Here is a 15,533-nt window from a genome sequence, read left to right as displayed (position 1 = left end):
CTAACCTTTCACAATCTCCATCAGATGACACTCCTAGGACATTATGTTAGACAATGCATGCATTTTTAGTTCTATCAAGTTCATATTTATATCCAAAAACAGCGTTTTACTATGGCATTGATGTTGAGGAAATCGTTTCCCTCCAATAACCGGCAGTCAAGTCAGCACCACTAATTAAATAATTAAAATTAGAAAACATTGGTAAAATATTATATTGTCATTTAAAGAATTATAGATTTACATCTCTTGAACGCAATCAACTTGCCAGATTTAAAAATAACCTTACTGGGAAATCACACTTTGCAATAATCTGAGCACTGCGGCCAGAAAAATATGCTTTGCTATACAGACAAACGGCCATGTTGGAGAGATCTAAAATCGAAAATACTATGTAAATAATCCATTACCTTTGATTCTCTTCATCAGATGTCACTTCCAGGAATCCCAGGTCCATAACGAATGTAGTTTTGTTCAAAAAAGCTCATCATTTATATCCAAAAAGCTCTGTGTTGTTAGCACATGATCTAAGCCAGCCGGACTTCTCGTCATGAACGAGGGGAAAAAATATATTTACGTTCGTTCAAACATGTCAAACGTTGTATAGCATAAATCATTAGTGCCTTTTTTAACCAGAACATGAATAATATTCAAGGTGGACGAATGCATTCTCTTTTATAACGTATTGGAACGAGGGTACCCAACATGAACTCGCGCGCCAGAGTCTAATCGGCCATCACCGTTCCATGGCTCTTGTTCGGTCAGATCTCACAGTAAAAGACTCAAAACACTTTGTAAAGGCTGGTGACATCTAGTGGAAGCAATAGGAAGTGCCAAAACATTAATCAACCCCTGTGTGTTTCAATGGCATAGGCTTAAAGGTCATTCAACACATCAGGTATCCACTTCCTGTCAGAAAATGTCTCAGGGTTTTGCCTGCCAAATGAGTTCTGTTATACTCACAGACACCATTCAAACAGTTTTAGAAACTTTAGGGTGTTTTCTATCCATATATAATAAGTATATGCATATTCTAGTTACTGGGTAGGATTAGTAACCAGATTAAATCGGGAACGTTTTTTTATCCAGCCGTGAAAATACTGCCCCCTAGCCCCAACAGGTTAAATAGATGTGCTGTGTATTACTGTGCTGTTATCTATGTAGCCATGAGGTGGTCTTGCAGTTGACGCCCTCCCTATCACCACAGTTTAACCTCTAACCCTAGAAAATCAATGTTATAGGTGTTATCTTTGGCTGTGTACGTGTGTGTGTGTCCAGTGGCGAACCGTGACTATAGGACCCAAAAAATCTTCCAATATGTTCTATTAAACTCAAAAATCCAGAAAATAACTGAAAACATAGCATCACCATTCTTGCCTGTAGAAGTGGGAGATTGCGTTGTAGCTCTCGCATGACTGTGTGGTCTAGAATGGATTACAATGGCAGCCCACAGGAGGCAAAATGGGAGACCCTGGTTAAAAACGTGTTTTAAACACTTATTTGATAGCGAAGTACACATTCAACACGTGGAGTCGTAAGTATTGCTCCTAGAGAAACTGAATATGCCTCTGACTGGAAATGTTATTTTGGTGAAACCGAATAATTTAGATCTGGTTGCTCAAGGCTGCCAGGCTACGGAAGCTTCTGCAACGAGTCATCTGTAAACAATGGCAACATGAAATCAACCATTTCAAGTCCAAAATGAAATGAACAAACCAGCTATTACTTCCCATTGCAAATCTATTTTATCACATTTATCACACTAACTGGTGATCTAAAGTTGAAATGCAACAATGTGTCTGTGTGTGTGTGTGTGTGTGTGTGTGTGTGTGTGTGTGTGTGTGTGTGTGTGTGTGTGTGTGTGTGTGTGTGTGTGTGTGTGTGTGTGTGTGTGTGTGTGTGTGTGTGTGTGTGTGTGAGAGAGAGTTAGTGACTACTAACTCAGCAATCAGTGTTCCAGTAGTTCTCTGATGTGACAAGTCTTCCCCCAGAGTTACATTAACCTCCCTGGGCAAGGTGGGACGCTTGCGTCCCACCCTAGTCAACAGCCAGTGGAATCACGTGGCGCGAAATACAAATACCTCATAAATGCTATAACTTCAATTTCTCAAACATATGACTATTTTACACCATTTTAAAGACAAGACTCTCATTAATCTAACCACACTGTCAGATTTCAAAAAGGCTTTACAACGAAAGCAAAACATTAGATTATGTCAGGAGAGTACCCTGCCAAAAATAATCACACAGCCATTTTCAAAGCAAGCCTATATGTCACAAAAACCAAAACCACAGCTAAATGCAGCACTAACCTTTGATGATCTTCATCAGATGACACTCCTAGGACATTATGTTATACAATACATGCATGTTTTGTTCACATTTTGCAATATTCTCAGTAGATAGCCCGGCATCACAGGGCTAGCTATTTAGACACCCAGCAGGTTTAGCACTCATCAAAGTCAGATTTACTATAAGAAAAATGTTCTTACCTTTGTTGTCTTCGTCAGAATGCACTCCCAGGACTTCTACTTCAATAACAAATGTTGGTTTGGTCCAAAATAATCCATCGTTATATCCAAACAGCGCCGTTTTGTTCGTGTGTTCTAGACACTATCCTAAAGGCTAAATAAGGGTGACGAGCATGGCGCAATTCGTGACAAAAGAATTCTAAATATTCCATTACCGTACTTCGAAGCATGTCAACCGCTGTTTAAAATCAATTTTTATGCCATTTTTCTCATAAAAAAGCGTTAATATTCCGACCGGGAATCTGCATTTAGATAAACAGACAAAGGAAAAGAAACCATTCGGTCGAAGCGTGCACGCGCCTAAGCCCATAGTACTCTGAGTGGCTACTTGCCAAAAGCGATAAAGTGTTTCAGCCAGAGCCTGCCTCGATATCGTTCAACGTTTTCCCGGGCTCTGAGACCCTATGGAAGACGTAGGAAGTGTCACGTTATTGCACAGATCGCCCCAACAGATCCACGGATGATTTGTTTACCTCTGGATAACATGAAAACAGCCTAACCAGCACTGCTGGCAACAATTTCATTGTTCCTTTTTGCTGACGTTTACTGACACCGGCCAAATTCAACGGGTGTTGTACACTTTAGCTTAAGACATGTAGCTAGCTACCTAGGTAAACAATTAACCTAGCTAGGTAAACAACATGTAAGATCACACACATCACGTCACACCACCTAACGTTAGCTAGGGAGCCAGCCAGCTTACGCTAGCTAATAGTACACTTTAGCTTGAAATTAATCAACTTTCTGTCAAAATTTAAAACGTGTAATATCTGAAAATTTAGCTAGCTAGACTATCTTGCCCGTATACATCATTATGCATGGTGGACGCGTCTCCCTGTCATGGATCCATGCCACAAATGCCCTTAGTTTGAAGACGTAATCCGGAAGCAGGTGTTTTCCCATCTCTTTAGCTATAATACTCTGATTCCACTGATTTCAAAACTCGATTCTCCAGAAAGTGGAGAGCAACACAAAAAAGCCGCGTTCGACAGGGTTACCAACACAGACTGACCAGCTCAAATAGACAAAAGCCTTCGATTGTCACGTCCTGACCAGTATAGAGTATATTTGGTTATTGTAGTTTGGTCAGGACGTGGCAGAGTGTAGTTTATTTATGTATTACGGGGTTTTTTGGTCACTGGTTTATGTTTGTATTTCTATGGGTAGGTTCTAGGTTAGTTTTCTATGTGTAGGTTGGGTGCTGGACTCTCAATTGGAGGCAGGTGTTTTTAGTTGCCTCTGATTGGGAGTCCTATAAGTAGGTGTGTGTTTTGTTTGTTCACTTGTGGGTAGTTGTATTTCGCACTGCTAGGGAATGTATAGCCTGTGAACCTGTCACTAGTCGTTTTTTGTTTTCTTGTTTTCACGTGTTCACATTTATTTAATAAATGAAGATGATGAGCACGCAACCCGCTGCGTATTGGTCCACTTTCTCTGACAGTGACTTCAACATATCGTCAGAAGACGAGGAACGTGACATCGATACCAATCCGAACTCTTCTCTCGGCATGTCCAGCCCACTCCTTATCTCAGCCAATCATGGCTAGTGGGAAGGTTGTTGTGTTTTTATGTGCTGTCTTTTTACGTTCAAACCGCTCTCCTTTGAAGTCGTGACTTGTGACTCACCTCCATGTGTTTGTGGATAATGTCTCTGTCCTTTCTGTGAGGCAGTAGACTCGGCGCGTAGCTATTTAATAGATATTTCTGAAGAGCTGGAGAGAATTTAATCTCATACACAGCATACTGTATACTTAAGTTTCATATCAGCAAAGTGAAGTTTAAATGGTCCTCCAATTCTACTGTGCACTTTGTTCTTCCTGGAAAGGTTAACCTCTCTGGGCTAGGCGGGACGAATTCGTCCCACCTACGCAACAGCCAGTCTAATCCAGTGGCGCGATTTTCAAATACCTTAGAAATGCTATTACTTCAATTTCTCAAACATATGACTATTTTACAGCTATTTAAAGACAAGACTCTCGTTAATCTAACCACACTGTCCGATTTCAAAAAGGCTTTACAACGAAAGCAAAACATTAGATTATGTCAGCAGAGTACCCAGCCAGAAATAATCAGACACCCATTTTTCAAGCTAGCATATAATGTCACAAAAACCCAAACCACAGCTAAATGCAGCACTAACCTTTGATGATCTTCATCAGATGACAACCCTAGGACATTATGTTATACAATACATGCATGTTTTGTTCAATCAAGTTCATATTTATATCAAAAACCAGCTTTTTACATTAGCATGTGACGTTCAGAACTAGCATACCCCCCGCAAACTTCCGGGGAATTTACTAACAATTTACTAAATTACTCACGATAAACGTTCACAAAAAGCATAACAATTATTTTAAGAATTATAGATACAGAACTCCTCTATGCACTCAATATGTCCGATTTTAAAATAGTTTTTTGGTGAAAGCACATTTTGCAATATTCTAAGTACATAGCCCAGCCATCACGGGCTAGCTATTTAGACACCCGGCAAGTTTAGCCTTCACCAAAATCAGATTTACTATTATAAAAGTTTGATTACCTTTTGTTGTCTTCGTCAGAATGCACTCCCAGGACTGCTACTTCAATAACAAATGTTGGTTTGGTCCAAAATAATCCATCGTTATATCCGAATAGCGGCGTTTTGTTCGTGCGTTCCAGAAACTATCCGAAATGGTAAATCAGGGTCGCGCGCATGGCGCAATTCGTGACAAAAAAAATCGAAATATTCCATTACCGTACTTCGAAGCATGTCAACCGCTGTTTAAAATCCATTTTTCTGCCATTTTTCTCGTTAAAAAGCGATAATATTCCGACCGGGAATCTCCATTTAGCTAAACAGAGGAAAGAAAACAAAGCTTTCGGTCGACGCGGGCACGAGCCTGAGTCTCACAGTACTGTAACCAGCCACTACCCAAACGCGCTACTTTTTTTCAGCCAGAGCCTGCAAAGCCACGATTCAGCATTTTGCCGCCTTCTGAGAGCCTATGGCAGCCGTAGGAAGTGTCACGTTACAGCTAAGATCCTCACTCTTCAATAAACAGAGACAAGAAGAACGACACCTTGTCAGACAGGCCACTTCCTGCATGAAATCTTCTCAGGTTTTTGCCTGCCATATGAGTTCTGTTATACTCACAGACACCATTAAAAGTTTTAGAAACTTTAGGGTGTTTTCTATCCAAAGCCAATAATTATATGCATATTCTAGTTACTGGGCAGGAGTAGTAACCAGATTAAATCGGGTACGTTTTTTTATCCAGCCGTGTCAATACTGCCCCCTAGCCCTAACAGGTTAACCTCTATGGGCTAGGTGGGACGCTAGCGTGCCACCCGTGGTGCACTCCATCAACAGCAGGTGCATTTCAAGAGCGGCAAATTTGAATCCAAATAAATGTCAAAATTCAAATTTTTCAAACATACAACTATTTTACACCCTTTGAAAGATAAACATCTCCTTAATCTAACCACGTTTTACGATTTCAAAAAGGTTTTACGGCGAAAGCATAAATTTAGAGTATGTTAGGACAGTACATTTACAAGAGTTGTGTGTAATGTTTTGTCAATTCAAAAACAGGGTCACCAAAACCATAAAACCAGCTAAAATGATGCACTAACCTTTTACAATCTCCATCAGATGACACTCCTAGGACATTATGTTAGACAATGCATGCATTTTTAGTTCTATCAAGTTCATATTTATATCCAAAAACAGCGTTTTACTATGGCATTGATGTTGAGGAAATCGTTTCCCTCCAATAACCGGCAGTCAAGTCAGCGTCACAAATTAAATAATTAAAATTAGAAAACATTGGTAAAATATTATATTGTCATTTAAAGAATTATAGATGTACATCTCTTGAACGCAATCAACTTGCCAGATTTAAAAATAACCTTACTGGGAAATCACACTTTGCAATAATCTGAGCACTGCGCCCAGAAAAATACGCGTTGCGATACAGACTAGACGTCATGTTGGGGAGATCTAAAATCGAAAATACTATGTAAATAATCCATTACCTTTGATTCTCTTCATCAGATGTCACTTCCAGGTATCACAGGTCCATAACGAATGTAGTTTTGTTCAAAAAAGCTCATCATTTATGTCCAAAAATCTCCGTCTTGTTAGCACATGATCTAAGCCAGCCGGACTTCTCGTCATGAACGAGGGGAAAAAATATATTTACGTTCATTCAAACATGTCAAACGTTGTATAGCATAAATCATTAGGGCCTTTTTTAACCAGAACATGAATAATATTCAAGGTGGACGAATGCATACTCTTTTATAACGTATTGGAACGAGGGTACCCAACATGAACTCGCGCGCCAGGTGTCTAATGGGACATCATCGTTCCATGGCTCTTGTTCGGTCAGATCTCCCTCCAGAAGACTCAAAACACTTTGTAAAGGCTGGTGACATCTAGTGGAAGCAATAGGAAGTGCCAAAATATTCCTCAGCCCCTGTGTTTTTCAATGGGATAGGTTTAAAGGCAATACAACACATCAGGTATCCACTTCCTGTCAGAAAATGTCTCAGGGTTTTGCCTGCCAAATGAGTTCTGTTATACTCACAGACACCATTCAAACAGTTTTAGAAAATGTAGGGTGTTTTCTATCCATATGTAATAAGTATATGCATATTCTAGTTACTGGGTAGGAGTGGTAACCAGATTAAATCGGGTATGTTTTTTTATCCAGCCGTGTCAATACTGCCCCCTAGCCCTAACAGGTTAACCCCTTTGCCTAAACTCTTTGATGCAAGCTTACTATTGTCTGTATGGTGTGGATATACTTATTTAGATTAATGTCAAGAGTACGTTATTTAAGTCGAGGTGTCTGTGTGATATTTCTCTCAATCTCTTTTGTCTTTCAATAACTCATTCACTCACTAATTCTTTAACAGTGAGTGTCATTCAAGTTATTATAAGTTCAGACAGACAAACAAGGTACCATAACATGTGATTTAGTTTTTTGGTGAAAATGTATCTTCGATAATTATATACCGTGATGACGAGTAAGGCTGTTATGGTGACCGTATTACCAGCAGTCACGAGTCATGACGGCAGTAAAATTCCACTTGACTGTTTAGTCACAGTAATTAGGCTTCTCCAAGCTCTGATGCTGCTGATGGTCATTAGTAGCCTACTAAACATGCTAATTGCCTGGTACTCAGCACTCTATTTTCCCTCTAATCAAATCTAATCAAACTCTTCATGAGAGCCCATGAGCTCATGTTGCGCAACATTTCTATAGGCTATGCAATTGTGTGAGAAAACAGAGTGATGGCCTCTATTAGAAACAGAAGGATCCCATCAGCTTTCTATAGGCTAGGCCAACTATATTTATTTCTAAACATTGCTAATATTAAGCACATTGCTTCTCTTTACAACAGGAGTATACCTTCTGGGGCTTCTCTCTCAAGGAGAAGAGGACACTTCTTCAGATTTGACAGGGTATTGGTTTGGGCTGCTGGTAGCTTTCACTGGACTCACTTCCTGAACTGAACAGCGATCTCGTGAATCAAAGCATTAACAAAGAGAGCTAGTCTCTTATCAAATGTATTTTTACAGATGGGACACAGGCACATGTCACTGCTATCCCAATACATCCTGATACAGGTCATGCAGAAGTTGTGTCCACATTGAATAGAGACCGGCTCAGTGAACACATCCAGACAGACTGAGCACAGGAACTGCTCTTCAGACACGACACTGCTGGAGGACGCCATATCTAGATGGAGAAAAGTCTTGCTTCATCTCCGATGTTTCTTCTTTGTCTTCGAGTGATAAAAATGTGAGTTTAACATAAAATGTCTCAACAAAAAAAATTCTCTACACTCTTAGAAAAAAGGGTTCTTTGCAGAGGCATATGGGTTCTACCAGGAACCCTTTTTTGGAAGAATATTTTAAGTCAAAGGGTTCTACCTATTTTATTTAACTAGGCAAGTCAGTTAAGAACACATTTTTATTTTCAATGAGAGCCTAGGAACAGTGGATTGACTGCCTTGTTCAGGGGCAGAATGACAGATTTTTACCTTGTGAGCTCAGGGATTTGATCTTGCAACCTTGCAGTTACAAGTCCAATGCTATAACCACTAGGCTACTTGCTGTCCCACCTAGACCCTTTACCATCCTAAAGTGTTTTTGGAAGAAATAGTTTTTTGATGATTCTTTGGAAGGGTTCTACATAGACCCTTATATAATATTTCACAGCATGCTCTATTGCTTTGCTATTTTTTTAATTGTTTATTTTACTGTAATATCTGTACATTTATTGGTTAATACATTTTATGCTACACAGAGATAAATAACATACAGTTTTCTAAACTAATCCAATCTGTTTGTAATTTTGGTTGTTCCAGTTTAGATGATCGAGGTAGTCCTTGTATTCACTATTCCCTACCCTAGCAGTCATTCTGAATGCAGGTTGCGGGTGATTTAAGAATTCCACTTGTTGGATATCCTAACTCTCGCTGGATTCCAATATGAATTACACATCACTTTTCAAGCCATGATAATGTGACTTGCAGGCCTGATGTTGCCTGTAAACCAGGAAATTATTAACAAAACTGTGATAGGGTATTTTACCTTTATTTAACTAGGCAAGTCAGTTACGAACAAATTCTTATTTTCAATGACAGCCTAGGAACAGTGGGTTAACTGCCTTGTTCAAGGGCAGAACAACAGATTTGTACCTTGTCAGCTCAGGGATTCAGGCTGTCATTGAAAATAAGAATTTGTTCTTAACTGACTTGCCCAGTTAAATTAAGGTAACCTTTCGGTTACTAGTCCAACGCTCTAACCACTAGGCTACGCTGCCGCCCCACTGTAACTAGGCCCTCAAAGAAAGGCCTTCTTTAAGTGGTAATGCACAAGAAGCACGTGTTTGGAGGATATATTGGCACGGGTGTTGTTAGGCCCAAGACAAACACCGGCTTTGAGGGCATTATCACTTTCAAACAATGGGTTACCAACATATTCAAATAATGATTTACATATTTTCATTAAACGTTTTAATTAATTTATTCATACTATTTAATCCTTACACGAGATATAGTCCCGACACAAATCTAGGGTTGCTACCCAAGGTCTATCGGTTCGGTTGCCAGAGACGCGACCCAGTCGTTCGTTCTAAATGTTCTATTACCATACTTTCTGGCAACGTTCTTATCCCTTGCTTGCTAGCTAGACAACTATGGATAACCTAGTCACGTCAAACAGTGCAGCCAGAATAACAACAAAGTAGCTGCATTAGCATTTGTTTAAGGTGTTTTCTAGTGACATTTATTTTGATACATCCATAACAATGAGCTAATGATGCGCAATTTCACCTGGCATAGAAAATGTGATCTCTCCTCAGGACACTGCTGTTCAGAGGAGCTAGCCAAAACTGAAGCTGGAAACACTGCAAACTAACTGCACTTTGTTTTGTTTGACCTGTTTTCTATTGATAGTTCTTTGTATATATCCATAAAAATTATGCTGATTCATGATTTCGACTGGCTGAGAAAAGCTGCCTGCCTGTCTGTCTCGTCCCGCCTCCCGACTCCCGACACGTTCGCTGCTATGGGACAGCTGGAGAAGGAATTTGAATATTGAAACAATGTTGCAAATGTCGGAGAGACTGACTAAATTTTATTCAAATCTCCGCTGTTGTAGATGCTTTTTATAGTGGAGATCTAGTTGATAAATTGCCTGGCTGGGCTGTTGAGACAGTGGATTGATTGCGCAGTCAGATGGAACATAGTAAATAGGCATTTTAAAGTCATAGATTTAGCCGGTGGTAACTTGTGGAATAGACACCAGCTGGAATGCGGTTATAACCAATCACCATTCAGGAGTAGACCCACCCATTGTATAAGATACATGTAATGTATTGTCATAATAATTTAATTTGAAAGTCTAAGTCCACCCGTTCATACAGGGTTCCAGGAAAAACTCTCCAAAGATAAGAGGATTCTCAATAGAACCCTTCATAGACAGTTCTAGGAAGAAACTTTAGCTGATAAAATGGTTATTGTTAGAACCCTTTGTAGATGCTTCTAGGTACAGTGGGGGAAAAAAGTATTTGATCCCCTGCTGATTTTGTAAGTTTGCGCACTATCGAAGAAATGATCGGTCTATAATTTTAATGGTAGGTTTATTTGAACAGTGAGAGACAGAATAACAAGAAAAAAATCCAGAAAAACGCAAGTCAAAAATGTTATAAATTGATTTGCATTTTAATGAGGGAAATAAGTATTTGACCCCTCTGCAAAACATGACTTAGTACTTGGTGGCAAAACCCTTGTTGGCAATCACAGAGGTCAGACGTTTCTTGTAGTTGGCCACCAGGTTTGCACACATCTCAGGAGGGATTTTGTTCCACTCCTCTTTGCAGATCTTCTCCAAGTCATTAAGGTTTCGAGGCTGACGTTTGGCAACTCCAACCTTCAGCTCCCTCCACAGATTTTCTATGGGATTAAGGTCTGGAGACTGGCTAGGCCACTCCAGGACCTTAATGTGCTTCTTCTTGAGCCACTCCTTTGTTGCCTTGGCCGTGTGTTTTGGGTCATTGTTATGCTGGAATACCAATCCACGACCCATTTTCAATGCCCTGACTGAGGGAAGGAGGTTCTCACCCAAGATTTGACGGTACATGGCCCCGTCCATCGTCCCTTTGATGCGGTGAAGTTGTCCTGTCCCCTTAGCAGAAAAACACCCCCAAAGCATAATGTTTCCACCTCCATGTTTGACGGTGGAGATGGTGTTCTTGGGGTCATAGGCAGCATTCCTCCTCCAAACACGGTGAGTTGAGGCCAAAGAGCTCCATTTTGGTCTCATCTGACCACAACACTTTCAACAGTTGTCCTCTGAATCATTCAGATGTTCATTGGCAAACTTCAGACGGGCATGTATATGTATTCTTGAGCAGGGGGACCTTGCGGGCGCTGCAGGATTTCAGTCCTTCACGGCGTAGTGTGTTACCAATTGTTTTCTTGGTGACTATGGTCCCAGCTGCCTTGAGATCATTGACAAGATTCTCTCGTGTAGTTCTGGGCTGATTCCTCACCGTTCTCATGATCATTGCAACCCCACGAGGTGAGATCTTGCATGGAGCCCCAGGTCGAGGGATATTGACAGTTCTTTTGTGTTTCGTCCATTTGCGAATAATCGCACCAAATGTTGTCACCTTCTCACCAAGCTGCTTGGCGATGGTCTTGTAGCCCATTCCAGCCTTGTGTAGGTCTACAATCTTGTCCCTGACATCCTTGGAGAGCTCTTTGGTCTTGGCCATGGTGGAGAATTTGGAATCTGATTGATTGATTGCTTATGTGGACAGGTGTCTTTTTTACAGGTAACAAGCTGCGGTTAGGAGCACTCCCTTTATGAGTGTGCTCCTAATCACAGCTCGTTACCTGCATAAAAGACACCTGGGAGCCAGAAATCTTTCTGATTGAGAGGGGGTCAAATACTTATTTCCCTCATTAAAATGCAAATCAATTTATAATATTTTTGACATGCGTTTTTCTGTATATTTTTGTTGTTAGTCTGTCTCTCACTGTTCAAATAAACCTACCATTAAAATTATAGACTGACCATTTCTTTGTCAGTGGGCAAACGTACAAAATCAGCAGGGGATCAAATACTTTTTTCCCCCACTGTAGAACCCAACATGAAGGGTTTTAGATAGAACCTACAAAGGGTTCTACCCAGCACCAAAAAGGGTTGCCCAATGGGGACAAACCAAAGAACCCTGTATGGTTCTTCTTAGCACCTGTTTTTCTAAGAGTGTAGAATCAGTCAACTCAGTTGTAGTTTTAGCTTTAGAGTTTCCAGCATTGCGTTATGGGCGGATACTAGCCAATCTTGATACAATGTGTTACCATATAGCATTGAAAATAGTCTCCTAACCAAGGGATAAAGAGTTTAAACATACAGTTGAAAAATAAAAAAGGATTTGCACACGGTAAAAACAAAAAAGTAAAAGAGGTAGTAAACACACTAAAGCTTACCTTTCAATTTGTCTGTCCATGTTAATCTCTCTACTCACCTGCTTGTTTGTGGATAATATCTCTGTTCTTTCTGTGAGAAAGTAGACACAGTGTATGAGTAGTGAATAGATATATCTGAAGAGCTGGAGAGAGTTTGGTACCGTACACAATACACTGTATACTTTAGTTTTATTTCGACAAGGTGATGTTGAAATGCAGTGACAATGAGTCATCAAAACCATAGAAACAGACGATTAAACACCCCATATAATATACCCCCCCCCCCCCAAAAAAAAATGGCATTCAATCATATTTCATAGAATAAGGCTGATGTCATAAATACCCATCACTATTCTAAAGCTCTGGTGCTGTGCTAGACTGAATACCAATTGTATCACTATTCAACTGAATTTAATTATCCAGACATCCTGAATTTTACATTTTAGTCATTTTAGCAGACGCTCTTATCCAGAGCGACTTACAGCAGTGAATGCATACATTTCATACATTTTTTTTTCTTTCTGTACTGGTCCCCCATGGGAATCGAACCCACAACCCTGGCGTTGCAAACACCATGCTCTACCAACTGAATGTTACTCAGTGTCCATTACAGCTAGTGACGATCAACAGAGTATATGCATTCTATATATCTAAGTAAAACAAACATATAGTGCCGATATTATCAGAATTAAAACAATGCAACATTAAACATTTCGTCCTCCTCAATGATACTCCCCCTTCCCCCGGCAAATTCAAACTAGACAATGCTGATATTAACAAAACATGTGCCCGTTATAGTGCCACCTTGTGGTCGATATGAATGTTCTTGCATATGTTGGGTCTTGTTGACAGTGTTTTCAACATGTGTACCGAATTTGTTACAATACAAATATCTGTGACTGATTTATGTGTCGGACCACATGAACGTTTATTGGCCATTACGACCATGTTGTTTTAGGTACTAGTCTGGAATATATTGCGTTGAGAGACGTTTGGCCATACGTGCTGCATGTCAAGTTTCTTGCAGATCGGTCATTCAGTGCCAGAGGAGTAGCATTTTAAGTATTATTCACAAAATACTAAATGGCGTAATATCCATCATGGTGGACCTTATGGATCCCTGCTTCAAATTTGTTCCTTGTGAAGAGGAGGACCGATGTACTGAATTTCATGACTTTTGGACAAACTGGGTGAGGGGCGTGACCTTTCAAATTTGCATTTTCAGTTGCTTGATTTCGTGCCTCCACCTGGCCAGTCTGTGTCATTTAGAACATGCCAGATCTCTACAGCAAAACACATCATACAACCAAGTTTCATCAAAAACAGGCCATCCAGTCTGAGATATCGCATGTGACAAACATACAAACGTGCTATCGGACAGAGCCAAAGTCCCCTCCCCGATATCATCATGGGGAACAATAATCAGAACAACCTCTGAATTCTCTCTCCCAGATATGAAGTCATACCTTGTTGTGAGCCTTGGAGATATTGCTAATACAGGTAGACTATGTTACATTGCTGCTGCATTCTGCACTCATCATGTCTAACAGACTGACAATGTTATTTATAGGCTATGGTTTTTCCCATTTATATTTAGAGGTTGGACTTTGGAGGTTGTCCCCTCGTTACTCAGTATGTGTTACACCTGTGCTGGTCTGTCATTTCATTAGTGAGAAGGTGTTTCACCTGTGCTGGCCCAGGTGATATTTAAGAGTGGCTGTGCTCAGTGCTCCGTTAAGATCAGATAAAGGATTGTTCTTTTAGAAGTCAAATAATAATAACAAACATCAGTTAATTATCTACAGTGAAATATTCTCCCTGATGAAAGAGGGAACTCTAATTGAGGTACTAATTTTACAGGTCAGTTAATTTCAGGTTCAGACTCAGTCTGTGTGATTGACAGGAGAGATGATTAGAGGAGTAGAGTTTTTACCACCATCATTGAGCAAAGGGCTGAAGTATGGATATAGTTTCTCAGTGAAGGTGTAGCCAGTGAAAGAGTAGATATGAGACCTGGCCTCCACATCATAAAATGAGACCTGACCCTCCTCATAATCCACAAACACCCCCACCTTCTGGGGCTTCTCTCTCAGGTAGAGGTGGACACGGGTCGGGGCACAAGCTATGTACTTACTCCCATCCCTCAGGATCACTGCCCAGCGTCCATTATCAGGGCTTAATGTAACAGTCCCTTTTCTGTTGATAGACTCTCTGGCCACTCCTAAATTCCACTCAGTCTTCCCTGTAACAGTTACCTCATAGTAGAATCTCCCTGAGGAGAAGCCTTTCTTTCCCAAAACATTAACGGCAGAATCAAACCTCTTTGGGTTATCAGGGAGCTTCAGTTTTTTTTCTCCAGTTCTCACTTCTTTCCCATTCTTAGACAGAATGAGCCAGGGGCTTGCTGTATCAGGGTCCAGAATAACATCCACTGCATACTGCTGAATCCTCTTCAGCTCATCATCAAACAGCCTCTTCATCTCACTCATGACTGTCTCTTCTAGCTGAGACACAGCTCTCCTCACAGTCCCCACACACAGATCACTGTCCTTGGTGAGTGGAGGGCTGCACAGGGATGGGAAGCTCTGGAGGAGGTTTAGGTCGTCCTCAGTGTGTGAGAGCTGCTCCAGCTCAGTGCTTCTCCTCTTTAGCTCAGTGGTTTCCTGCTCCAGCTCTTTAATGAGCCCTTCAGCCTTCCTCGGTGACTACAGTACATTCAGACAGATAGAGCACAGGAATTGCTCTTCATACAGGAGACTACTGGAGGTGGGCATATCTAGACAGAGAAAGAAAAGTTAAACTGTAAAAAATACATAACATTGCGTTATGGAGAGATACTAGCCATTTTAGACATGTGTTACCATATAACATAGAAAATAGTACTATAACTAAAGAATAAAGACTTTTAATATACTGTTGGAAAATAAAAAGGATTTACACACATCAAACATGGTTGAACTTAATCTTAATTTAACTTAATTTATCTGTCCATGTTAATCTCTCTACTCACCTGCATGTGTTTGTGGGTAATAT

General features: G+C 40.4%; 1 protein-coding gene and 1 pseudogene across 1 annotated transcript in view; one reads left to right on the top strand and one right to left on the bottom strand.

The window, feature by feature from the left end:
* LOC106576572 (voltage-dependent calcium channel subunit alpha-2/delta-1) overlaps nt 1-15,533 on the top strand; it is a 186,383-nt gene that overhangs the window by 102,730 nt on the left and 68,120 nt on the right. The window lies entirely within an intron of this gene.
* LOC106609623 (pyrin pseudogene) lies at nt 12,272-15,516 on the bottom strand (annotated as a pseudogene).

The sequence above is a fragment of the Salmo salar genome, chromosome 17 (assembly GCF_965601325.2).
Source record: "Salmo salar chromosome 17, fSalSal1, whole genome shotgun sequence".
NCBI classification, from domain to species: domain Eukaryota; kingdom Metazoa; phylum Chordata; class Actinopteri; order Salmoniformes; family Salmonidae; genus Salmo; species Salmo salar.
The sequence above is the reverse complement of the archived record's forward strand: the minus strand, read 5'-3'. Positions and strand labels throughout refer to the sequence as shown.